The 25,332-nt window shown below is 42.4% G+C and overlaps 1 protein-coding gene and 1 pseudogene across 3 annotated transcripts in view; one reads left to right on the top strand and one right to left on the bottom strand.

Annotated features, from left to right (window-relative positions):
- Window positions 1-25,332, bottom strand: part of Cnnm2 (cyclin and CBS domain divalent metal cation transport mediator 2) — a 141,401-nt gene that overhangs the window by 112,694 nt on the left and 3,375 nt on the right. The gene's annotated exons all lie outside the window — the stretch shown is intronic.
- Window positions 16,400-16,541, top strand: LOC128095823 (uncharacterized; annotated as a pseudogene).

The raw sequence follows: 25,332 nt of genomic DNA on the forward strand, positions 1-25,332 counted from the left end.
GCCAGATATTTATGGAAGCTGTCAAGACCTGGAAAGACTCAAAGGCCTGAGACTCAGCCTTGGCAGTCTGGGAAAGCAGTTGATGACCACAGAGCTGGCATGGTTGAGCTGATACAGCAGGCGTTTATCAAGAAGCCCCAGCAGCAAACCCAGAGGTGAGCTAGACGAGATTCCTGCCTCTGAGTTGACAATCCAGTAGAAGAGGCTACCAACGAAAACAACGGTTACCCACAGGAAAAACGACAGATCTACACCGTGCTATCTAAGGTATGAGCAGGGTCCTGTTGCCACACCGAACACGGAACAAACTCAGCCTGAAGGTTGGTGGGAAAGGCTCCACTGAGAATCCAGCTCATGTAATAGGAAAAAGAACAAGAAGAGGAAGGAAGAGTGTAAGCAGCCAAGAAAACAGCACATAAGGAGGCAGGAGAGATAAGCACCAGGAACCCCACACCAGTGGGACGGAGTTTGAAGGACAGGTGAGAGGCTAGGCAGGGGCTGCTGAGCTCTCCTGAACAGAAGGAAGGCTACCCTCTAGTGAGCTAATAAGTGTTTGTTTTACATTCTTGGTCAAAAAGAGGCAGCCGGCGTGGTGATGGAGCTCAGTAGTAGAGTACTTGCCTATCATACAGAAGGCCCAAGGCTCCATCCCCAACACTGCCCCTGCCCCCCTCAAAAAAATCAGGAAACACAGCAGCTAGTGCTAACTTTGTCACTAACTACCCAATTTCTCTTGGGCACAAATGCTCACCTGGAAAACGAGATGCATGGACTGCATCCACCACGTTCCCTTCCCCCATCCCTTTCCCACTGGAGTAGAGAAGCCCCAAGTTCATTTAGATAAGGGCAGAGAAGGGAAACTTAACCAAGTGGCACTTTTTTACAGAAAAAAAGACGCCCAAATCACTGGAGAAAAGTTTGTGGGGTTGTGTTCAATCTCAAACTGTCATCCCAAAATTACTGACTTAGGAAGAAGGGGCTAGTGGGATGGCTCAGCAGGTAAAGGCACTTGCCGCCAAAGCTGGTGACCTGAGTTCAATCCCATATGGTGGGAGAGAACCTGACCTCCAAATTCATGGGCATGCACACACATACACACACTAAATGTAATAATTTTTTAAGAGAGCAGATACTTTATAATGTGGTATTCCTGGAAACAAACAAAAAAAACCTTAATTCTAACTGTAAGAAAACAGTCACAACTCCGGACTGCAGAACCTTATACAAATTAACTAGCCTGGATTCTACAAATCAACATGCCAGTGCCACCCCTACCACCACAAGAGAGACAGACAGACAGACAGACAAATGAGAAGGGGGGAAGGAGGTAAAGGGAAGAATGTAGTAAAAGAAAAAAGGCAAGGAACTTTTCTAGATTAAAAAGCCATCAAAGAGCCGGGCAGGGGTGGCGCATGCCTTTAATCCCAGCACTGGGGAGGCAGAGCCAGGCAGATCTCTGTGAGTTCAAGACCAGCCTGGTCTACAGAGTGAGTTCCAGGACAGGCTCCAAAACTACACAGAGAAACCCTGTCTTGGAAAAAAAAAAAAAAAAAGCCATCAAAGAGACATGACAATTAAAGGAATATGGACTGAATATTAGATAATATGCATATATTGATGTTAAATTTGTTGATTGTGTAAAAATACAGGGCTTAGTCTGGAGAACCTCTTAAAGTTTTTATTTTACATTTATTTCTTGTGTGTGTGTGTGTGTGTGTGTGTGTGTGTGTGTGTGTGTGTGTGTACGTCAGAACAACATGCAGGACTCAGTTCTCTCCTTCCAGCACGTTGGCAGCAAATGCTCTTATCGCCTGAGGGAGCCGTCAGCCCTGTCCTTCCACTTACTAAAACAACATGCTAAAGTATTTAGGAGTAAGGTATCCTAATGTCTACAGTCTACGTTTAAATGACCGTGGTTCGGGAAAGAAAGACACATGTATTTGCACACACACACATATACAGAGACACCTGACAAAATCTTAACAAGTGGTGAGCCTAGGTGAATGGTTTATAGGAATTCACTCTGTTACTAAACTTTGGTTGCAGCGGAGAGTAAGAGAATAATGTTGAAAAATGCAAAGGAATCTTTCGGGCAAATATAATAGTTATGAACACAGGAAGACTTTAAAGCCTGAAGAAAATTAAGAAATACCAAGTTTTCATTTTAGGACATAGAGGAAAGGATGTAAGTTCCAGGATCACTTCAGGGGAAAAGGAATTTTTTTTTCCATTTTCATTTATTTATTTATTTATTTTTCTATTATCAGCTTGATACAGTACAAATTCTTATCCTAATAGTGAAATGTTTCGCTGAGGCTTGCCCAGTAATTGAGTAAAATAAAAACTTATTATAAGCCACAGTCATTCTAGTGTCCCCCCTGCTATATAGCCTCCCTGGATCTGTGGGTTGCAGTCTGATTGTTCTTTGCTTTATATCTAGTATCCACTTGTGAGTGAGTTCATACCATGTTTGTCCTTCTGGGTTTAGGTTACCTCACTCAGGATGATATTTTCTAGTTCCATCCATTTGCCTGCAAATTCCATGCTGTCATTGTTTTTCTCTGCTGAGTAGTATTCCATTGTGCATATGTATCACAGGGAAAAGGAAATTTTAACAAGAAATTAAAGGCTGAGCAGTTTCAGATGGACAGGAACATGAGCAGGTGTTAGCCAGACGCGTGGGTACTGACACCTATGGACCATATGAGCATGGAGTAACTGCTCTGGCCAGCAGATAAAAACAGGGGCTGGAGCCAGAGAGTGAGGAACTCTTCAAATTTCTCAGCAGCATCTAGATTCTACACAGGAAATGATTGAAGTGCTGGAAATATTTACTAATTTTCTTCCAAATAATCAAAGAAATGCCTGCTTAATTTAGGGAGTACAGACAAGCATACAATGAATTTAATGACTGTCACAGTTAAGGTGTCTATTGCTGTAATAAAAGACCATGACCAAAAGCAGCTTGACAAGGAAAGGGACTATTTCATTTTATAGTTTGTATTCCATCATTGAGGGAAATCAGGGCATGAACTCAGGGCAAGAACCTGAAGGTGGGAGCTGAGGCAGAGGCCCTGGAGGGGTGCTGCTGACTGACCTGCTCATCATGGCTTACTCAGCCTGCTCTCTTACAGAACCCAGGACTGCCAGCCCAGAGGGAGCACCACCCACAGTTGGGCTGGGCCCTTCCATCAATCACTAATTAAGGAAATTCCTTACAGCCTGATCTTATGAAGACATTCCCTCATCTCAGATAACTCTAGCTTGTGTCAAGATGACATAAAACTAGCCAGTACAACAGTCATCTCATTTTTAACATTTCAGAATATTTTAGACTTTTTTTTCATTTAAAAATATATATTTATTTATTGTGGGAGTGCACGTGTGGAGGTCAAGAGACAAGTTACAGGAATCAATTCTCTGCTTCCACCACGTAAGTCCTGGGCTCGAACTCAGGCTTCAGACTTGACAGCAAGCGCTTTTACCCACGGAGATAGCTCTCTCTGACTCCCACTCCTCCTCCTCCTCCTCCTCCTCCTCCTCCTCCTCCTCCTCCTCCTCCTCCTCCTTCTTTTTTAATAAAACACAGGGTCTCTCTCAGCTGCCCAAAGTGGGCTCAAGAAATCCTCATGCTTTGGCCTCCCGAGGAGCTGGGACAACAGATGCCTGCCATCTTAGGGAACTTTAAAACAAGCTGAAGCTATATTTTTCTTTTCACTCAAAGTAGTAATTCTTCCATACTATTAGAAGTCTTATAAGTGTAACTAAAGTTGTTTATCATGTGTATATACTCAGAGATGCTTAACCAATCCTCAATGCTGACTTTTAGACTAATGTTCTCAACTATGGAGGCATCTCTCCAGTTCCTATTTTACACACACACACACACACACACACACACACACACACACACACACACAGAGCTATTAAAATATTTAGTGAGGCTGGTGATATGGCTAAGCCACTGAAAGTGCCTAATGCTTTCGCAGAGGACCCGGGTTACAACCACGTGTAACTCTAGTTCCTAGGGATCTACCCTCTTCTTCTGGCCTCCAAGGGCTCTTGCACAAACGTGTGGTGCACATAAACTCACAAAGGTAAACACACTTACACATTAAAGAAAGAAAGAAAGAAAGAAAGAAGGAAAGAAAGAAAGAAAGAAGAAAGAAAGAAAGAAAGAAAGAAAGAAAGAAAGAAAGAAAGAAAGAAAGAAAGAAAGAAAGAAAGAAATCTTTTTTTAAAAAATCCAGGGCCAGCAAAATGGCTCATGGGTAAAGGTGCTTACTGCCAAACTTGGCATCCTGCATTTGATGCCCAAGATCCTTGGGGTAGAGGAGATAATAGACACCCTTGAGTTGTCCACTGACCTCCACTTGTGCCTCACACACAGTAAATAAATTAATTTAAAATATATATTTAATCTGGGTGAGGTGGCGCACGCCTTTAATCCCAGCACTCAGAAGGCAGAGGCAGGAGGATCTCTGTGAGTCTGATTACAGGGATTGCCAGTCTGATCTATACAGTCAGTTCCAGGCCAGCCAGAGTTACATGGTGAGACCGTGTGTGTGTGTGTGTGTGTGTGTGTGTGTGTGTGTGTGTGTGTGTGTGTGTGTATCTGGGTGTGTATCTCACAGAGCTGAAAGCAGAGGCTCAGAAACTTGAACACCCATGTTCATGGACATAGCAGAGTTAACCAGTGTCCATCGAAAGACGAGCAGACACACCAAAGGTGTCATACACATGAAACAAAATACATTCAGTTAATTTTGATACATGCCATAACACGGATGAGCTTCAAGGACATGAAGGAACGTGGAATAAGTCACATACAGAAGGACAAATACTATATATTTGTGGTGGGTCTAGGCTAGCCTGGACTACACAGCAAGTTCCAGGCCAGCCAAATCTATGTAGTAAGACTTTCTCTCAAAAAAAAAAAAAAAAATCCAAAAACAAAGACATTGAAAGTAGAATAGTGGTTTTCAGCAGACCCTGTGGGCAGCGATCACCTGGAACAGCAACTCAGCATTCAATGGATACACAGTTTGCACTTGGAAAGATTCAAAAAGTTTTACAAGGGTTGCAAAGCCTTGTAAAAAGCCTTTAGCATTCCTGACTTGCACATCTAAAACGGAAAACTTAATGCTATGGATATTTCACCATAATTTTTTAAATAATTAAAATTTTTAGAAAATTTTTGGATGAGCACTCTGTGTTTTCCGTTGTAACTGGTTCCTGAGATCACAGACATCTGGAGTGGAACCAATAGGGAAAGGCTAGAGAAGAAAGTTCTGGTTCCTAAACATATGGTTATTACCTTCTGGGACAATTATACCACTAGTCTTGGTATTACAAAGAGCTCTCAAATCACACCACATGTCAATAATATTCCCTCAACAATTCCCTCCCTCTATGCCAGGTCCTAATGTGAAAAGAGACAAAATAAAAAGGACAGTAACAGATAAATGTTTGGGGAAGGGACTGGAATTTTAGATGGGAATGTCACAGCCTTATTAAAGTGGCCTCTGAATAAAAACCTGACCTAGGAAAGGCAGACAGGCACAATGTTCTTGCAGGCAAGGACACTCCAGGGAAAGTGAGCAGTGGCCACAAGGCCGCAGGAGCATGCTGGAGTATCTGCTGGAGTATCTGCAGCGGTGGCCAAAATGCAGGAGGCCAGGGCGCAGGAGCTGTGAATCAGATGTAAAAGGAAGGACGGAGCCAGAGTGGTCTGCACCTCATGGGCCCCAACAGCTCTGCATTACTCTTCTCTATCTTGGTTATGTCGACAGTAAAAGAAGGGTACTGTCATGTTACTGTTAGGAGAGGAGGCTTTTCACCGTCTGTGTGGTCCAACACTACATTCAAGGATGTTCATCCTGGCTAAGGTATGCTTTATGAAACAAAGTGAAGAAGACCATCTTAGAAGTTGTACAATGGTGAAGGGGGGGAGGGAGGGAGGGACGGGAAGACAGAGAGAGAGAGAGAGAGAGAGAGAGAGAGAGAGAGAGAGAGGGAGAGAGAGAGAGCAGCCTCACTAATTCATTTTAAACAGACTAATGAGCTGAGCGTATAGACACATACCTATAATCCCAGCCTTTGTGAGACAGAGGCAAGGACATCACTAGTTCAAGGTCAGCCTAAACTACACTGCAAGCCTTTGTGGCAAAATACAGAAGGGAAAAAAAGCCACACTAATTTAATTTGAAAATAAAATGCACTTGTGGAGCATATAGAACATAGTAGGCACAAATAAAAGAATTCCAAGGGTCCAGGTGATAGCAGTAGGAATTAAAACAAAACCAAAAACCCTTTAGAAGCATTTCAAAAACAAATCACTAACAAGATACAAAGAGAAAAACAGTATCAATTCATATGTATAACACATGACAGAACAGAAATGGGTCAAATTTAACTTTGTGTCACCCACAGTTCTTTATTAGAACACGAATAAAGCTTACTGATTAAAAATGAATCAAAGAAAGCTTTCTGAAGACAGAGAAAGCTCAAGACAAGGACAAAAGTCTCAGGAAAGGCTGACTAGGAATGAAGAGAAATTCAGGAGGAGAGGGGGAAAGACAGAGCGAGGCTAGAGGAGAGCAGAGGCACGGTGAGAGCCAGGCTGGAGGGAGAGTGGTCCACAGCCACTGCCAAGCTCAGCCAAGGAGCCCAACAGCTAGGAAGCCTGACACCCGAGATGTCAGTGTCGTCACTGAAGTGACTCTGAAGTCAGGCTGTGAGAACTCAAGCTGAAGATTCAACGAAAGGAAGTCACGATTTTTCTTCAGAAATCTTGCAGTGAAAAAAGAACAAAAGAAGAGGTAACGATTGCCCTATTATCCAAAACTCTGCCAGAAATACCTCCATTTACCTTTGAACAGGTGACGGGACCAAGTAACCCTTATGGAAATATTTATAACATTCAGTAAGGCTAGGGCCTCAAGCTACCAGGCTGGGTGAATGAGTGCAGGAAAGGGACATTGCTGCCTGCCATCTGTGGAAAGGACAGCAAACCTTCACACCTTCTCTAACATCTAGCTTGGAGAGGGGACTTCTGAGGTCACAGCGAAAGCATGACCCCACTGACTTGTTGGATATTTAGCTAATGGGAGCTAAGCCAGCTTAAACCAATTAAGGTTCTTCCGCCAGCATGTTACACATCCTCAAGCACCAAGAGAAATCACAGCCCGTTCCTGCTCCAGAGGGAGGCAAAAGATGCTGCCGGCAGTCTGCACTAACTGGTGGGCTTCACCATTCAGTAATCAGGTCAGACCTGGTAGATACTTTGAAATACCCAGGAACAGAGTAAATAATCTTTGTGCAACACACTTGGCACAATGCTGTCTGTCAGCAAGGCAAACATCAACTTCTCTTCCAAAATGCTTGTTTTCCTGAAGTTAGCTAACAGAATAGACACAGTCTATTTGTCGTCATCTTGCGTTATTTTAAGACAGAGACACATCCTAAAAAAATCACATCCTTAGGTGATTTTGTCATTATGCAAACATCCTGAATAGCACACAACAGGGTATGTGTACACACACACACACACACACACACACACACACACACACACACACACACACAGAGTATATCCTATTGCTTTTTTGGGTCATGAACAAGCAAAATGAAATCAAACCTTGCTGAACTATTGGCTACTGATGGATTTGGGTAGGGACAAACATTGTGTTCAGTTGAATGCCACTGATGAAGCCACTAGGCTCCAATGAAAAGCTTCAAACCCATTGTCTGTCACATGGATGGCCCTGGCTAAACTCAGCGAGTCACAAAATAAAATAAAAAGAAATAAATGAGCAAAAGGACTTGAGAGAAGGGCGGGGAACAAGGGAGTGGGAGTGACAGTGACTACAACGGATGATATCCATGTGTGAATCTGTCAAAGAACCAATGTAATCAAAGTTACGAAGAAAGCATACTGCAATCTAGAAACAGGAAATGTGAGACGAGAGAGGCTGTGACAGCAGAACAGCACAATGCTGTACGGTACATTGTTTCACAAGGAAGAATACACTACCGTAGCTGGGCGGTGCACACGCATTAATCCCAGCAGAGGCAGAAGCAGGCAGATTTCTAAGTTCAAGCCCAGCCTGGTCTACAAATTGAGTTCTGCAACAGCCAGGGCTACACAAAGAAACACTGCCTTGGGGGGAAGAAAGAATACACTCTAAACGAGTATATGTATAATATATAATAAAAGAATGAAATATAATAGATGCATAAATCGATACCCTAGTCACTCATTATCAGACAGCACTGTATGTTGACGTGCCATGCTTTCCTATGATTGGCAGTGCAGTGGGCACATCTGTACCACCATCGCCACAAACACGACTAATGCACTCCACTCCAACATACAGCCTAAGCAGCAACAGTTTTTCTGCTCCACCATAGTCCAATGGGACCACCATCCTGTGTTCTTTCACACTCACCAAAATGTTGTAGCTGGAGAGTTTTCTCTCCAGGTCCCACCAAGCCCTGGCAGTCCGACAGCCCACTTATAAAATAAACACACAGACGCTTATATTATTTAAACTGTATGGCCTAATGGCTCAGGCTTCTAGCTATCTAGTTCTTACATCTTAAATTAATCCATTTCTATAAATCTACACCTTGCCACATGGCTCGTGGCTTACCGGCATCTTCACATGCTGCTTGTCATGGCAGTGGCTGGCAGTGTCTCCCTCCGCCTTCCTGTTCTCTCAGTTCTCCTCTCTGTTAGTCCCGCCTATACTTCCTGCCTGGCTAATGGCTATTTATTGACCAATCAGAGCAACACATTTGACATACAGACCATCCCACAGAACTTCCTCTTTTCTTTTTTTTTTTTAAAAAGGAAGGTTTTAACTTTTACACATGTCCAAAGCCAGTTTGGTATATTTGGGAATTTGGGTGTAGCTTCTCTTACTCCTTCCTGATGGAGGGGGGCGCTGTATCTTATGGGGACACAAAGAAAATTTTAGGATTATGGAGTAGTCTGTGAGGGTGTATCGTCTGAGCCAGTTGCCTTGAAACGGTCCTGGATGTTGGATCATCTGGACCATGGTGTCATTGGAGACCTTTCAGGGGGTCTTGGCTGGTCAAACCTGATGTATCTTAATCTGGAACAAATCCATAGCCTCTGGCTTTCTGTGGGAACAAAAGCAGAGTCTCCTTTCCAAAGCAACACATCCTTATATCCAAATTTTGAAGTCAAGGTACCTTTAAAATATACTATTGGTTTAACTCAACATCTTTTACGATCAAATGTTTTTCTTCAGTTATGAATATCAAAGAGAACATAATCCATATTCTCTGTGTGGTAGCCATCTTTACGTGGCTTATTTTTTATATTACCTTGAACCTATTGCTTTAAACTGCAGCATTCTAAGACTGAAACAGCGCTGTGGCTGCTGGCTCCTCCCACTTAAGCTTCCCAACATGGCAGTGGTACATTTTCTGCCAGCTCTGGGAGCCATCAATTCTCAGAAATAGTGGGTCTATGCTTCTATCAAAGCAGCGTGTAGCCCAGAAACCTCTTTTTTTGTTTTATACTAGCAAAGGCTAAATCCACCACGCAGCTTAATGTGCCACTTGCAGAGGCCTCATTCCCACCATACTGCAGGTTGAGTGTGCATACCAGGAACCCACCAGTAGCTCAAACACGCAGGCTGCCCCTAACCTGAGAGGGACAACTAGGAACTGTTTTTAGCTCCGTTTTAGAATCTTTTTTCTCAGGTTTTAGGTGGAAACTCTTGCCAACACGTTGGGCGCCAAAATGTCTTACGTGGTATGACTGCAACTGTTAGAATGTTTCTATATGAGTCAGAAAAAAAAATCACATTGTTTATCTGAGGCCATTCAAAATTTTATAGAACGAAACTAATACCTGATCCTTACCAAAGTTAAAAAGTTCTCTTATTTTAGTAATCAGTATAAGACAGTCTAGAAACTTCTAAGTACACTTCAAGTACAGGGTTCCAGCTTTTATTCTTCTGTCTCTTTTTGACAATCTTGATTGGGTTTGCAGTAGCCATTACTACAGACACACGGAAGCACCAGTTCCCAGAATCTCAACTGTCCCCTTCAGAACTGCACCTTTGTGCTTAAAGTACACATCTAGCTGGAGCTGAACCCCGTCACTGACCTTTCATTTCATCAGAGCTATCATCAAAAAGCTGTATTCCCGCAGGCTACCAACAACTCCAATAAACTGGAACATGCTCATCTGAGAACATGTTTTGAAATCAAATGCAACCCCCAAGCCCCAAGTTCCTTTATTTCATACACACAAAGAGCAGGAGGCTTCACTGTATTTCTCTGGTTTCCCAGAACCCCAAGTCTTCAAGGCCATAATGATGGTGACGGTATACAACGCAAAGGCAATGGGAAGCTGGGGTCTCTGCTCAGGAATCAATTCTACATTGATGTTATTCTTGACAAGCTTTAAATCAAGGACACCCATGGGTGACAAAAGAAAGCACACCATAGAAGAGATGGTGGAGCACATTGTTTTGTTGTCTTTGTAATTTTCCGTCACAAAGGCCATTCAAACAGTCCTGAGTCTTGCCTGAGTCTCAGGACTATCTAAACTCCAAATGCCATTCTACAGAGGCTCAGAGTCAGTCAGCACATTGCTTTTAGGATCAGACGGGCAAACGGAAAAACTGAGGCTTTGCACACTCTGGTAAAGATCACAAGATGCCCTCAGCTGTCTTAGATGCAAGGGGAAAACAGTGATCCTCTCAGATTACCACTCTGCACACACCAGTGTTTAAAATGAAAGAAGGAAAGAAGGAAGAGAGGGAAGGAGGGAGAGAAGGAGGGAGGGAGGAAGGGAAGGAGGGAAGGAAGGAGAAAGGAAGGAAGGAAGGAAGGAAGGAAGGAAGGAAGGAAGGGGGGGCTGGGATGTAGCTCCAAGAACACTGGCCTGGTGTGCATGAGGCCTAGATTCCACTCAGTACTGCAGAGATCCATTCTCTTTCCTAGTGACTTGGAAACTGGTGGTGGTACTCTGGAAGGTGCTAACTAAAGGCCAGGCCTCCTCTAGCCTCTGCAGAGAACACCCTTGGGGAGTGATCTTCTGAAGAAGGCACTGTCAAACAATTTAGATATTAGCTGGATTGCTTTCTGAACTCATCACATATCCCTGCCCTGCTACAAAACCATAAAAACTGTCCAAATTCTAGCCAGTCCCATAACCCAGGCTGGCCTCAAAACTGCTATGAAGCTAAGGATGAGTTTGAACTTCTGATCCTCCTGCCTCCACCTCTGAGTACAAGAATTACAGGAATTACCACCACACCTGTTTTACCCAGTGCTGGAGAGCTAACCCAAGATTTCATGTATGTTAACTACCCTATCACCTATGCAACATTCCCAGCTCCCCCATGGCTCAAGTTTTACTGAAAAATACAAAATCTACTATAATCTAATGAAAAAGTCAATAAAATAATCCCAAGGAATACAGATGTTTTTCAAAAATTTTTGTTTTGTTTTTGGGTTTTTTTTTTTTTTTTTTTTTTTTTTTTTTTTTGGTTTTTCAAGACAAGGTTTCTCTGTGTAACAGCGCTGGCTGTCCTGGAACCTCCTTTGTAGACCAGGCTGGCCTCGAACTCAGAGAGATCTACCAGCCTCTGCCTCCCAAGTGCTAGGATTAAAGGTGTGCACCACCACCGCCTGGCTTTCAAAAATACTTTAAAGGTTTTATTTTTATGTGTATGAGTGTTTGCCTGCATCTATGTATATACATGCCTGGTGCCCAAGGAGGCCAGAAGACAATATCAGATGCCTTAGAACTAGAGTTAGAGTAGCCTGTGAGCCTCCAAACAGGAGCTAGGAACCAAACCCAGATCCTCTGTGAGAACAGCAAATACTCTTAACCACTGAACCATGTCTCTAGGCCAAGAAGTTCATATGATTGTTTTTTGTTTTTTTGGTTTGTTTTTGTTTTTTGGTTTTTTTTTTTTTTTGGTTTTTCAAGACAGGGTTTCTCTGTGTAGCCCTGGCTATCCTAGAACTTTCTCTGTAGACCAGGCTGGCTTCAAAAGTTCATATGTTTTTAAAAACATTTTTCTATTTTAAGAACCATTTATTATCTAATAAGTTCAACAGGTTGCAGAATATAAGATCAATGTACAAAAACACTTGTATCTCTATACATTAGCTATGAACAATTGGAAAACAAAATTATTAAAGGAATTCCATTACTGTGGTATAAAAAACAAATTAAATATTTAGGAATAAACTCAACAAACGGAAACTACCAACAATGCACTGTAGGAGAAGAAAGACTTAACTGAGTTAAGAGGACATCCCTGCTCCTGGATGAAGACTTGCTATTATCAATGTTACAACACTCTCCAAAGGGACCTAAAGATGCACTGAGTCCCTTATAGAAATGCACAAGTTGATCCATGAAAACTGAAAGGTGCATACTTCCCAATTTAAAAACTCATTACAAAGCTACATGAACCAAGAAAGTGTGGTATAAGCCTAAGAATATCAAGAAGAATGTAAAGCTCAGAAAAAAGCCTTCATTTTTATGGCCCACTGATTTTTGACAGGATGTCAAGACAACGCAATAGAGAAAGAAGATCTTCTTCAACAAATGTACTGTGACAACCAGACAGTCACACTCAAGAGAATGACACTGGACCCGACCTAACGCTGTGTACATTAGTTCCAAATGGATTAAGGACCTGAGTGTATGTGAGTGTAAGAACTAAAACTGTAAAACTCAAAGACAAGACATAAGCATAAATCTTCATGACTGTGGACCTGGCAATTGTGCTTTAGACATGACCAAAGAAAACTGATAAATTGGCTTTACTAACTTTAAGACTTTCCCTTTTCAAAGCAAAAAGACAACTCACAGAATGGGATTATATTTACACATCATATATCTGATAACTGACTAGCATTCCACATACAAAAAGAGCTCTTAAAATTCAAAAGGAGATGGCTCAGCAGTTAAGAGTACATACTGCTCTTGCAGAGGGTTGGAGTTCAGTTCCCAGCACCCATGTCAAGCAGATCACAATACCAGTTATTGCAGCTCCAAGGGATCTGATGCTGACCCCTGTGAGCACCTGCATTCACATATACACACCAACACACAGATGTACACATACATTATTATACAATTTAAATATATAAATAAAGAAATGGGCAAAGGAACTACACAGACATCCCCCAAAGATATAGCAGCAGCCGTAAACACAAGAAGAGATGTTCAACATCTTTACAACTGCAAAAGTGCAAATCAAAGCCACAGGAAATATCACTTCACATTGTCTAGCATGTCTATAAAGGGTGTGTGAGTGTGAGTGAATGTGTGTGTATGTGTATGTGTGTGTGTGTGTGTGCGTGTGTGTATGTGTGTGTGTGTGTGTGTGTGTATGAAGAGACTGGAACCTCATACACGGCTGGTAAGAATATAAAATGGGACAGTCACTTTGGAAAAGAACTTAGAAATTTCTCAGAAAGTTAACAACTGAGTAACCATGTGACTCCTACATAGTTACCTAAGAGAACTGAAAAGCTATTTCCACACAAAAACCTGTGCACCAACATTCACAGCAACATTATTCAAAAGGCAAAAAATGCAAATAACACAGATGTCTATCCATAAGTAAATGCATGAACAAGATGTGTTAAATCCTTGAACTGAGCCATGGTGACCCATGTCTTTAATCTCAACCCTCAGAAGGCAGAAGCAGGAGGATCTCTGTGAGTTCAAGGCCAGCCTGGTCTACAGAGCGAGTTCCAGGACAGCCAAGACTTCACAGAGAAACCCTGTCTCAAAGAATAAAAAAAAAGCCGGGTGGTGGTGGCGCACGCCTTTAATCCCAGCACTCGGGAGGCAGAGCCAGGCGGATCTCTGTGAGTTCGAGGCCAGCCTGGACTACCAAGTGAGTTCCAGGAAAGGCGCAAAGCTACACAGAGAAACCCTGTCTCGAAAAACCAAAAAAAAAAAAAAAAAAAGAATAAAAAAAATCCTTGAGATGAGATATTTGGCCATCAAAAAGAGTGAGGTGCTGATTCACTCTGTATTGTGAACGAACCATAAATACAGTTCTGCTGAGAAAAAGGAGCCAGCCCTGAGGCTGCACTTCATCCAGATGTAATGTCCAGAATAGGATCACCCAGAGACAGGCAGAAAACAGATAGGGGGAGCAGAGACTGTGGGAGCAGGAAGTGGGGAGTAACTGCTTCCAGGTGGAGGGGCTCTTTGGGGAGGGGATGAAAACCATTACAGTAGTCATGGTTGTACAACCTTGAGAATACACTAAATTCACCAGCCCATGTGCTTTAAAGAGCTAAATTGCATCCCTATTTTTAAAATTTGTAAAAAAAAAAAAAAAAACTATTTGTGTCAGCAATAAAATCCTCCCAGGGAAATGAAGTAATATTGAGTTCCCTAGCATGAGCAAAGGTGAGTTTTTCCAAGATCAGGACACATAACGTTCTTAGCAGATCTGAATTTTTTCCAAGTGTATCCTTGTACAAAGTTAACAAGTAGATTTCTGCAAAGGTCAGCTGTGGTCACCCCACCCATACCCACCAACTACTTGTACTTTTTTCACATTCCCGTCTAGTCTAGGCATGTGCGTATTTTTACAAGTCTATAATCCTTACAAATAATCACCCTACATTTCCCAAACAGCCTTCAAAATTATCATTAAATGATTGTAATTAGCTGACATCTCTAATTCCCTTAACGTTCTCCTCTATGCCCTATCTTCATGTGTTATTTCACCATTCATAGGTAATGTTACAACATACACGAATATGAAGGCCAACATGACCCTTTTCTTTCCTTGAATTGCTGAATAAAGATTTCAGGAAACTGCTAACCCAAAGGACAGTTGTAGGAGTCCTGAATGCCTCTCAAAAGTGTCACAACTGCACTGCTCCAAGTGACACAAAACTTGCTACATTAACATCACTGTTTTTACACTTCTGATATAATCAATGCTGAAACCATTTTATCAGAGTAATCTGAGAATTTCCTTTTGTATTCAATCCTGGGACATTCAAGGGCTTTCAAAATCCATGGAAACTTGTTGTAGACGTTTTCATTCTTGTTGTCCCTTCCTGTCGCCTATTACAAAGTGATCTTGTAATCCTCGTACTTGTACGTTAGAGAAATTAGAACATGCTATCAATTGTAATCAGGTTGTCAAGTCAGCAAACAGCTGGGAAAGGGCGGGCCCAGAATTCAACCACACTGAAGAGGGCTGGTGAGGGGACAGCCAGTGGATGAGACAGCCAGTGGATGGAGGGGCTTGCCACCAAGCGATCCCAGTTCAATTCCCAGGACCCACGTGGTGGAAGGAGAAGACCAGCTTTTCTAACTGCCACATTTGCACCAGGGCACACATATACACATACTAATAATGATAACAAATAAAGAAAAACTGTTCCATAGAAGAGAATGGGGGCACGGGGGGGGGGGGGGGGGGGGGGGGAGACACACTAATTAATCTCTTATAAGATTCTAACATTTACAACCATGATAAGCCCCTGACTGTCAATCTCCAGTCCGGACTGAGAACTGCTACTGTGAACTGGTCCATGAAAAATTCATGTTGAAACTTAATCCCCACCATGGGGGTACTAAGAGCTGGGGCCCTCAGGGCAGGCCAGGTCATGAGGGTGGCCTCAAAAATGACTCAGGCCCTTATCGCCAGGCTGGAGGGAACCGGCCTAAGGCTCTTTTTGATCTGTCACTTTCTGTCATATGAGGACAAGGTAAGAAAGCCTTTACTAGACACCAAATCCCTGATCTTGAACTTCCCAGCCTCTAGACTGGGGAAAACATGTTCCTCATATGTACAAATTACCCAGTGTCTGGAATTTGGTTTCAGTAGTATGACCTTAATCTGTTCTTGCCACTATATGCAATTGTCAATAAAGCACTGTTAGAATATAAAAATAACTAGCTAGGCATTAACTTCCAAGTTCTGTTAGGAACATGTTTGTATTTATTTTCACTTTTTTTTTTCTTTTTCTGAGACAAGGTCTTGCTGTGTTTCCCAAGTTGGCTTTGAAATCACCATCCTCCTGCCTCAGCCTCCCAAGCACTAGGATTACAGGTGTGCATCACCCTGCCTGGCTCACATTAGTTCTTACTACATGTTATATGAATTAGAAACCATCTCCATTTTCTACTAGGATCAAAGAGGCAAGTTACTATCCAAAGCAGATCCAAGGGAAGCCTACTTTCCTTAACTATGTTAACCAGCCGCATCCTTCCTGCAGCATGTGAAGTCAAAAAGAATCACCCTGGCCAGGTCTGACAGTCCATCAGTATGAAGACACCAAGTGTGAGAGATGAAGACCCCAGTCAGTACAGTATTTATGATCAGTGGAAGCACTGAGACGAAACAGGGGAAGGCTGCAGGCGGTTAGGCCAACAGGGTTTCTTTCCTCACACGGAGGGCATGGGATAGTGTGCAAGAGCTACAAACTGCAGCCTCCTTGGTAGTACATACATCCTGTTGCTTGCACAGGTCCCCCAAGGAACCCTGGAGAGTTTTCTGCTGGATGTGCACGTATCTGACCTCAATGCTCTGCCCAACCTAGACTCCAGACAGGTATGTGGGTGCCACTGGAAAGCCCCAGGGCATGTGACTTGACCAGGTCATCACGTTCATCTGCACCAAGCTGTGGAGTAAGGAACATGTGATTGAGGTTCTGTGTAAAGCCAAGTGCAAGGTCCCTGGCCACCAGAAGATCCACCTCTCAGAGAAGTAGGGCTTCACCATTGAATACAGATGAATTTGAAGACATGGGAGCTGAGAGGCAGCTCACATAGGGTCAAATACATCCCCAGCTGTGGCCCCGGACAAGGGGCAGACTCTGTACCCCTGAGGGCTTGCACTGTGTGGAGTCCCACCCCCATCAGTCGTGTTTACTAAGAAATCTCACATCAAGTCTGAAAATAGATAGATAAGTAAATAAAATCAAAACAGGGGAAGTGGTTGACGCCGCCATTGTCCATTTCCACCTAATCTGGCCTCAGAGCATATATTCCACAAAGGTCACTTGCTGTTAGGCCCCCACCTCCCTGTTCTCAAGTCAGTCACCCCAAATTTCCATCAGTGTAGATGTTCTAGAATTGGCAATCCACGTGATGTCAAACCAAAGAACTTCTTGGTGGCTCTCCTTCAATGCTCACAGCATTTGGGGGTTCCTGTTTGAGTGTTCTGAGCAAAGGGGGCTGAAAACAAATACTAAACTAAATTGTGTGCAGCTGGACATGGTGGTGCACATCTATAATCCCAGAACTTAGGCAGCTAAGGCAGTGGGATTTCAAGTTCAAGGTCAGCCTGGGTTGCATAGTCAGACACCATCTCAAGAAGAGCAAAAATAAGTAACTGGCAGTATTCCATCTATTTAATTCAACTGTAGACAATCTCAGTGATCCCTTTCTATGTATTTAAGTTTGATAAATATTCTTTCTATGCCAAACAAGTCCTAATAGAATTAAAGTTCACTACCAATAATATAACAATATAAAAAACCTATCTTACATTGTTTTATTACATATTTGCTTTTTTATATTGATGCTACTTTATTCAAAACCATAGTAAACATCTAATTGTTCTTTAAATTTTTAAATAATTCGGGGATGAAGAGATGGCTCAGCAGTTAAGAGCACTCACTGGCTGCCCTTCCAGAGGACCCGATTTCAATTCCCAGCACCCACATGGCAGCTCACGCTTGTCTGTAATTCCAGTTCCAGGGGATCTGACACCCTTATACAGACATACATGCAGGCAAAACACTAATGAACATAAAATAAAAATAAATTAAAAAATTTTTAAAACAATTCAACAGCAAATAAAAACATAAAAACGATGTTGCCTCAGTGTGTTCTGTGGGGTTTCTTGGTTAATGCTATTTTAATTGTACCTAAATTTCCTAACCATTAAAATTAACTGGCCCTCACAAGAGTATGGAATGTTTCAGGACCTGAATGACTCTGAGGCCCTTTGAGGGGAGGGGCCAGCACTATATGGAAACCCCACAAAACCCAAGAAAAAATGCCTGACAAGGTCCTTGCCTGATTTATCCAGGCTGTACCCAGTCCAACTCTAGGCACTATTTACAAAAAAACTTCCAAAAATCAAGGATGATTTCTATCAGAATTTGGCTTACATTGTGCATTTCAAAAATTCAAAGGAAGTCGGCAGCGGTGGCTCACACCTTTAATCCCAGCACTCGGGAGGCAGAAGCAGGCGGATCTCTGTGAGTTCGAGGCCACCCTGGTCTGCAGAGAGAGTTCCAGAAAAGCAAGGGCTGCACAGAGAAACCCTGTCTCAAAAAAAGGGGCAAGGGGTGAACTAAAGTACATACAATAATCACAAAGAGGAGCGAGCTTCAATGCACTCAGGAACATGCTCTGCAACTGTGGGACACCCCAGCCCTGATGAACACCTCAACAGAAATGTCAGTGGGCAGAAATGAAAAGAGTCAAGGAACCGCTACCCCGAAGATCCAAACCAACCTTCACCACTCTAAAAAGAAAACCAGCTCATGAGAAATGAGAAAATACGTCACTAAATCAAAAGGTGTACTTGTATTTGACAACCAAAGGCTTTGAGCAATCTACAAAGCAATACCACGTCCCCAAACACACTCCCACTCTGATCATAATAAAATCTCCATATCAACTAAGCTAAAGTAAAACACAACATAAAATCCGATCACACAATCAGACCTATTATCTACGTAACAAAATGCCAGTTGACGATTGTTTGAGCTCGAGATATCTAAAATACTGACATCAAAGTCACAAGATAAAAACCAATGCGAACCTGAAAACTCCATTTCTCAATGATGTGGCTAACCTTTAACTCTGAATTGGGGAAGGGAGGGTTGGTCCCTTAGTATGGAAAGAATGCCAGTCTAGAAGTCAGGGGCATGAGTTCTGGTCCAGTGGATGTGCCAAGGTAGTAGGGCATGGCCCAAACACATCCCTCCTCTCCAGGGGTTACTTTCCTTGTTCGGGCGCTGAGGAACTGTTTGCCACAGAGGCCTTGCCCTATGAACATCCTCAGGGTAGCTTAACAATGGTGGATTCCACAGCCCATTCCCCAGAGCCTACAGTCACGAAGTCTCTGAGTGACACCGAGGATCTTATAAGTGACCCAAATGAGTCTTGTCACCTGGTGGAAACATCGGCAAACACTGGACTAGGAAATCTCTAGGCTGCACCCCTTCTCACTCCGATTCTATACTCTTTGACTTCTCAATTACATTAGAAGAGCATGCAAAATTACAACAGCTTAACGCATGGTACTGCACGCAAAAAATTAGATGGCAGAAATATACGGATCCACTCCCTTTGATACGATTCACACCTTTTTAAAAACATTCTCCTACATTCTAGACAAGTAGAACATCAAATTTGGTGAGGGGAAAAATATTTCCATATTAAGTGCTTAACATAGTCATAGGGAAAGACTTACTGAGTTACAGAAACAGAGAATTATGTACCTAACGGGGTTTTTTTGTTTTTTGTTTTGAGATAGAGTCCCACATACCCCAGACTGGGCTCAAACTTACTACGTAGCTAAGGATGACCTTGAATTCCTGACCCTTCTGTCTCCACCTCCCAAGTGCTAAGACGACAAATATGTGCCACTATGTCCAATTTATGTGGTGCTGGGATTGAAACCAGGGTTTTGTACATGCCAGATGAGCACCGTACCAACTGAGCTACCTCCACAGTCCATACCAATGTTTGAAATGGAAATTATATATGCATCCTTGCTCTGAAGAACACTAGATGTTCACCTGTTTCTAACTAAATCACAGGCAGACGAGAACCCCACCAAGTAAGTCCTAAACAGCTATAAACCATAAGTCCTGCAATACTGGAATGTAACTGTTACAAAGGAGGAAAAGAAAGGGAAAAAAAAACCAATAACTGGTTACTAATTCTTCAGATCACCTCGGTGTAGACAACTGGGTGGCTAGAGTCCACAATCTTTTGATAAGAAGGTGATAACAGGAAAAGGAGGGCCTGACATGCTTTCTGTACACCAAACAAGCAGCTTTTTCATGAGTCCTTCTTCCCACTACACTGTTTTGCTTTAGACAGTTTTCTTGAGTTCTCATCACCTTCTGTTGTGACTTACTGAGCTTCTTTTCTTATTTGGATTTATCAGCAACTACAAAACTAATGACCTGTGGAGCTGTGAGGAGCGGGCTTGAAAAGGATGGCCATTAGCAACCAAGTATTAATATGGCAGCTACAAAAAAATGAAGAGAAAATCAAGGCTAAAACAGAAAACTGGGGTTGACAAATTATTATGTGACTCAAAAGGGAAACAGGGAAGGAAGCAGGTGAAACGCTGTTATATAACTTAACCATTAGAAACCAGTTGTAGGGGTGGAGGGTTGGCTCCGTGGTTAAGAGCACTTGTTGTTTCGAAGGAGCCAGGTTAGATCCCAGCACCCACCTGGTGGCTCACCACCTCCTGGGCACCAGGCATGCATGTGGTGCACAGACCTACATGCAGACAAAACACTCATATACAGGGCAGGCGCCAAAACTACACAGAGAAACCCTGTCTCGAAGGGAAAACAACACTCATATACACAAAACAATAAAAAGAAAGCAGCTGTAAAACAGCACACTAGAGCAGTACAATGTCACTGCAAAGCAGCCTCAAAGGAACCTCGGGCTGGGTGTGTAACTCTCAAAAAACAATTTCTTGGTATTAGGGTCAAACAAGCAAAAGCTTGGGCATATTACAATATTTAAAAAGAGGGCACCAACCTCTCTCTATCCACTATCACCAAAGCATTGGCTCTAAAAGCAACAAAAACACATTTCATATAAACACATGTAGAGGCCTATTGCCCAAAAAGCTCTGAGGCAATGTTTTGATAAAAGCCCAAATCAATCTCACACTCATTAAAACAGAAATACTGGGGCTGAAGAGATGGCTCAGTGCTCAGGGGCACGTGCTGCTCTTGTACAAGATCCAGGTTCAGTTCCCAGCACCCACTCGGTGGTTCACAACCATCCTTAACTCCATTTCCAGGTTATCTGACGCCCTCTTCTGACTTCCACAGGCACCAGGTATAAGCATAGTGCCCATACATACTCAAACATAAAATAAAAATAAATTTAAAATAACGCAAATATCAGTATTTGGAACTAGTATAAGAGAATGATTAAGAGAGTGAGTTCTGGAGCTAGAGGTGTAGCTCAGACCATGGAATAAACAAGCAAACAAAAAACAAAAACAGCTAATTCTGATGTCACACAGACATAAGTTAAAACCCCAAATCAGTGAATTACTAGGTGACCTCGAACAAATCAATTCAATCCAAGCCTCAATTGTGGTCAGTGGTAACAGAGCAATAACACTGCATTCAGACATGAGATTTCAACAGGGTTCTCCACAGAAGCCTTCGGCCCTGTGCCTGGCAGACAGTAACGGCACAAAACCATCTTTATCACCACCATGATGATCAAATTATAACATTAGTACCATTACTACCTTCCACTCTCAAGCAAAACTACATGTTACCTACAGACAGTTTAAAAGTCCTGGCCACAGCAGGGGTGGTGGTGGTGGCGCACGCCTTTAATCCCAGCACTCGGGAGGCAGAGGCAGGAGAATCTCTCTGAGTTCGAGGCCAGCCTGGGCTACAGAGTGAGTTCCAGGAAAGTCGAAAAGTTACACAGAGAAACCCTGTCTTGAGAAAAAAAAAAAGAAAGAAAGTCCTGGCCACTAGAAAGGAGACACTCAAGATGCTTACATAAAGGGAGCATCTCTTTCCAATTCCCAAACCTTTTATTCCCACCACCTTGGTGAAGACTAAACCAGACTGATTATCAACATCAACAAGAAAAGCTTCAACAGAGACCAGCTCAATTATGCAGGGAATTTCCAATGAGATTTGGGTTAATGATCTAACCAGTTTGGGGTTACAGGGGGATTGTGGAGTGTTTGTTTTGTTCTCTTTCTGTTTTTTAGAAATGGAGATAAGAGGGGAGAGGAAGAGGAAGAACGTTTTCAAAGCATCCCACACACCATGTGTTATTTATCACAAATGATAGCAGGAGCTGGTGAGGTGCTGCCTAGCCTGACCCCTGAGTTTGATCTCTGGGATGAAAGGAGAGAACCTGTTGTAGAATATTATTTTAAGGTGTGTTACTTTTGTTTATGCTCTGGAACATTTGTTTAATGATGCGAGATGTGTTACTTTTGTTTGATTAAATAAAATTCACCTGCAGTCAGGAGGCTGAGTCAGCAACTAGCTGGCAGAAGTGGTAGGGAGAAGCCAGGTGGAGAAAGGCTTTTAAGTGGGGGTGAGGAGAAGGACGAGGGCTTTTTGTGAGACTCGAGCAAAGAGAAGAGGTGAGCAACTTGCTATTCTGCCTCTCTGAGGAGCAGAATTCTACGGCTACCTTTGAATCTTGAGTTCTTTAGAAGGACAGATTTAGATTAAGTCCCTTGGTAGCTTTGAAAGAGTCGGTTCCTGAGGGGACAGAATCCCCTCAAACTGTGACCTTTGCAGCCTAACTGCTGCTGGTAGTGGCAGAGTTGCAGTTGCTGATTAGGACAGCCATGGCTTAAAAGGCAGCAACAGTTTAAAAGAAGGACAATTGGCACCCCATGTGGGGCGCCAAAATGTTATTGGTAGTTTTGCTCTTTTGGAGGCCCACCACCCAGCTTCCAAATAAATCACACATGGAGGCTTATTCTTAATTATAAATGCCTGGCCTTAGCTTGGCTTGTTTCTTGCCAGCTTTTCTTAACTTTAAATTATTCCATCTACCTTTTACCTCTAGGCTTTACCTTTTTCTATTTCTGTATATCTTTCTTTCTTACTCTGTTGCTGGCTGTGTAGCTGGGTGGCTGGCCTCCTACATCCTCCTCCTTTCCTCCTCCCAGATTTTCTCCTTCTATTTCTTCTCTCTGCCTGCCAGCCCCACCTATCCTTTCTCCTGACTTGCTATTGGCTGTTCAGCTCTCTATTAGATCACCAGGTGTTTTAGACAGGCAAAGTAACACAGCTTCACAGAGTTAAACAAATGCAACATACACAAAAGTAACACACCTTAAAATAATGTTCCCCAACAAGAACCAACTCCCACAAGTTGTCCTCTCATCTCTATACACACACACAAACACACACACACAAACACACACACACACACACACACACACACAAATAAATAAATAAATAAATAAATAAACTTTAAAATTTTTTAATTATTTCTCAAGCCCCTTTACCAGTGGGCTTGCCTACCACGAAGGCCATGAGTTCAATCCCCAATACATTAGAAAAACAGTTACATCTGAATTAGAAAATCAGGTGAACTATTTCTCATACATTAAAAAGAACTAATACCTGGGCAATATATTAATACCTGCTTTTAAAAGTACCTGTAAATTTAATTACAACTTTCTGTTAGTATGCCAAATATAGCATCATTTATAGTATGTAAATGTTTATATTAGTCCAGTATAAAGAGCACTGTGAATTGGTAAAACCAATACAAAATATTTTTTTTAATTTGTCAAAATATATTGCTATCAAAATATAAATGTCCTTGTTTCAATTTCTGTGGGTTTTTTTCATTTTGTTTTCTTTTTCTTTCTTTCTTTTTTTTGAGAGCTTGAGAGTTGAATGTGGTTTCATTAACTTTTTTCTAAAAACAGGGGCTGAGGACATTGCTCAGTAGTCCAGCACTTACTGTTCATGCAGAGGACCTGCATGTAGTTCCCAGCAACAACACGGCAGCTGGCTCACAACCTGACAACTCTAGTTCTAGGGGATCCGACAGCTCCGACCTCTGCAAGTATTTGGTGCATATACACACATACACACACTCAGGCACACACACAAACACATAAAATTAAATAAATACTTTTAATTAAAAAAAACAGAACTAGCCGGGCGGTGGTGGCGCACGCCTTTAATCCCAGCACTCGGGAGGCAGAGCCAGGCGGATCTCTGTGAGTTCGAGGCCAGCCTGGGCTACCAAGTGAGTCCCAGGAAAGGCGCAAAGCTACACAGAGAAACCCTGTCTCGAAAAACCAAAAAAAAAAAATAAATAAAAATAAAAAAAAAATAAAAAAAACAGAACTAATGTAAGTGATTGTAAAGTTAAATTGACCAAATTCATTTTTTAAAAATCAAAGGGAATTGTTTAAGTAGCAAACAGCCATGCTGTCCTTTTAAAATTACGGCTTAAATCTCCAATTTGCCACCAACTGTCTTTGCTTTTCAGAATCAGTTACTAGACTGAATGTCTCTTCCATTTGCTCTCTCTCTCTCTCTCTCTCTCTCTCTTTTTTTTTTTTTTTTTTTTTTTGGTTTTTCAAGACAGGGTTTCTCTGTGTAGCTTTGCGCCTTTCCTGGAACTCACTCTGTAGCCCAGGTGGGCCTCGAACTCAGAGAGATCCGCCTGCCTCTGCCTCCCGAGTGCTGGGATTAAAGGCGTGCGCCACCACCACCCAGCATTTGCTCTACTTCTTAACCAAACACTGCACATCTCCTTGGATAAGAACTAAAGTGAAGTCGTAGGTGTTAATATGCTAGAACATTTTATCGTTTGAAGAACACATTTCAAAAGGAACTGAGAGCCAGGCTGCGTGGTGAGCACCTGGGACCCCAACAGCTGGAAGACTGACGCAGGAGGGTCATGACTTCCAAATGGTCAGTTACATAGGAACGTCTTGGCCAGACCCTGAAGAGAGGGGTACCAATAAGGGGTGATTCTGAGGGAAAACAACTCCTCCTAAAATTAAAATTAAAAAATTAAATCAGTCACAGAAAAGTGGTTCAAGCACAACCAACCAATAACAAATTTCAAAATAATATACTTTTTTTAAACTTTGAGTAGGAGTAGGAAGTAAACAACCAGTTCTAAAAGAAAAAAGATACAGAAGTAAAGAAAGCCTCTAGCAGGGAGTACAAACCAGTGGTTGTTGGGTTTGGTTTGGCTCGGTTTTAAAGAACTAGACCTATGTGGAACTCTAGTCTCAAGCAATCCTCCTGCCTCAGCCTCCCATGTAGCTGCAACCACAGGTACACATCATCATGCCTGACTCAATCTAGTATTACAAATCTATAAGGTAATTTGTAAAAACTTTAAACAACAAAAGAAGGACAGAAATTGTACCAGCACTGGGAATTCAGGGGCATCCTAAAGCATTCAAGACATCTTCCTGTGCTGCAGAGTGAAGGAAGACACTAGCTCTATGCTCTAATAAACAGCTTGGCAGTGAATGGATACCCCAAAAGCTCTGTAGCTAGAGATACTGGACATTTTCTTTTTCTCCTCCTGCTTTT

Source organism: Peromyscus californicus, unplaced genomic scaffold (assembly GCF_007827085.1).
Source record: "Peromyscus californicus insignis strain IS unplaced genomic scaffold, ASM782708v3 Scaffold_4__1_contigs__length_199733344, whole genome shotgun sequence".
NCBI classification, from domain to species: Eukaryota; Metazoa; Chordata; class Mammalia; order Rodentia; family Cricetidae; genus Peromyscus; species Peromyscus californicus.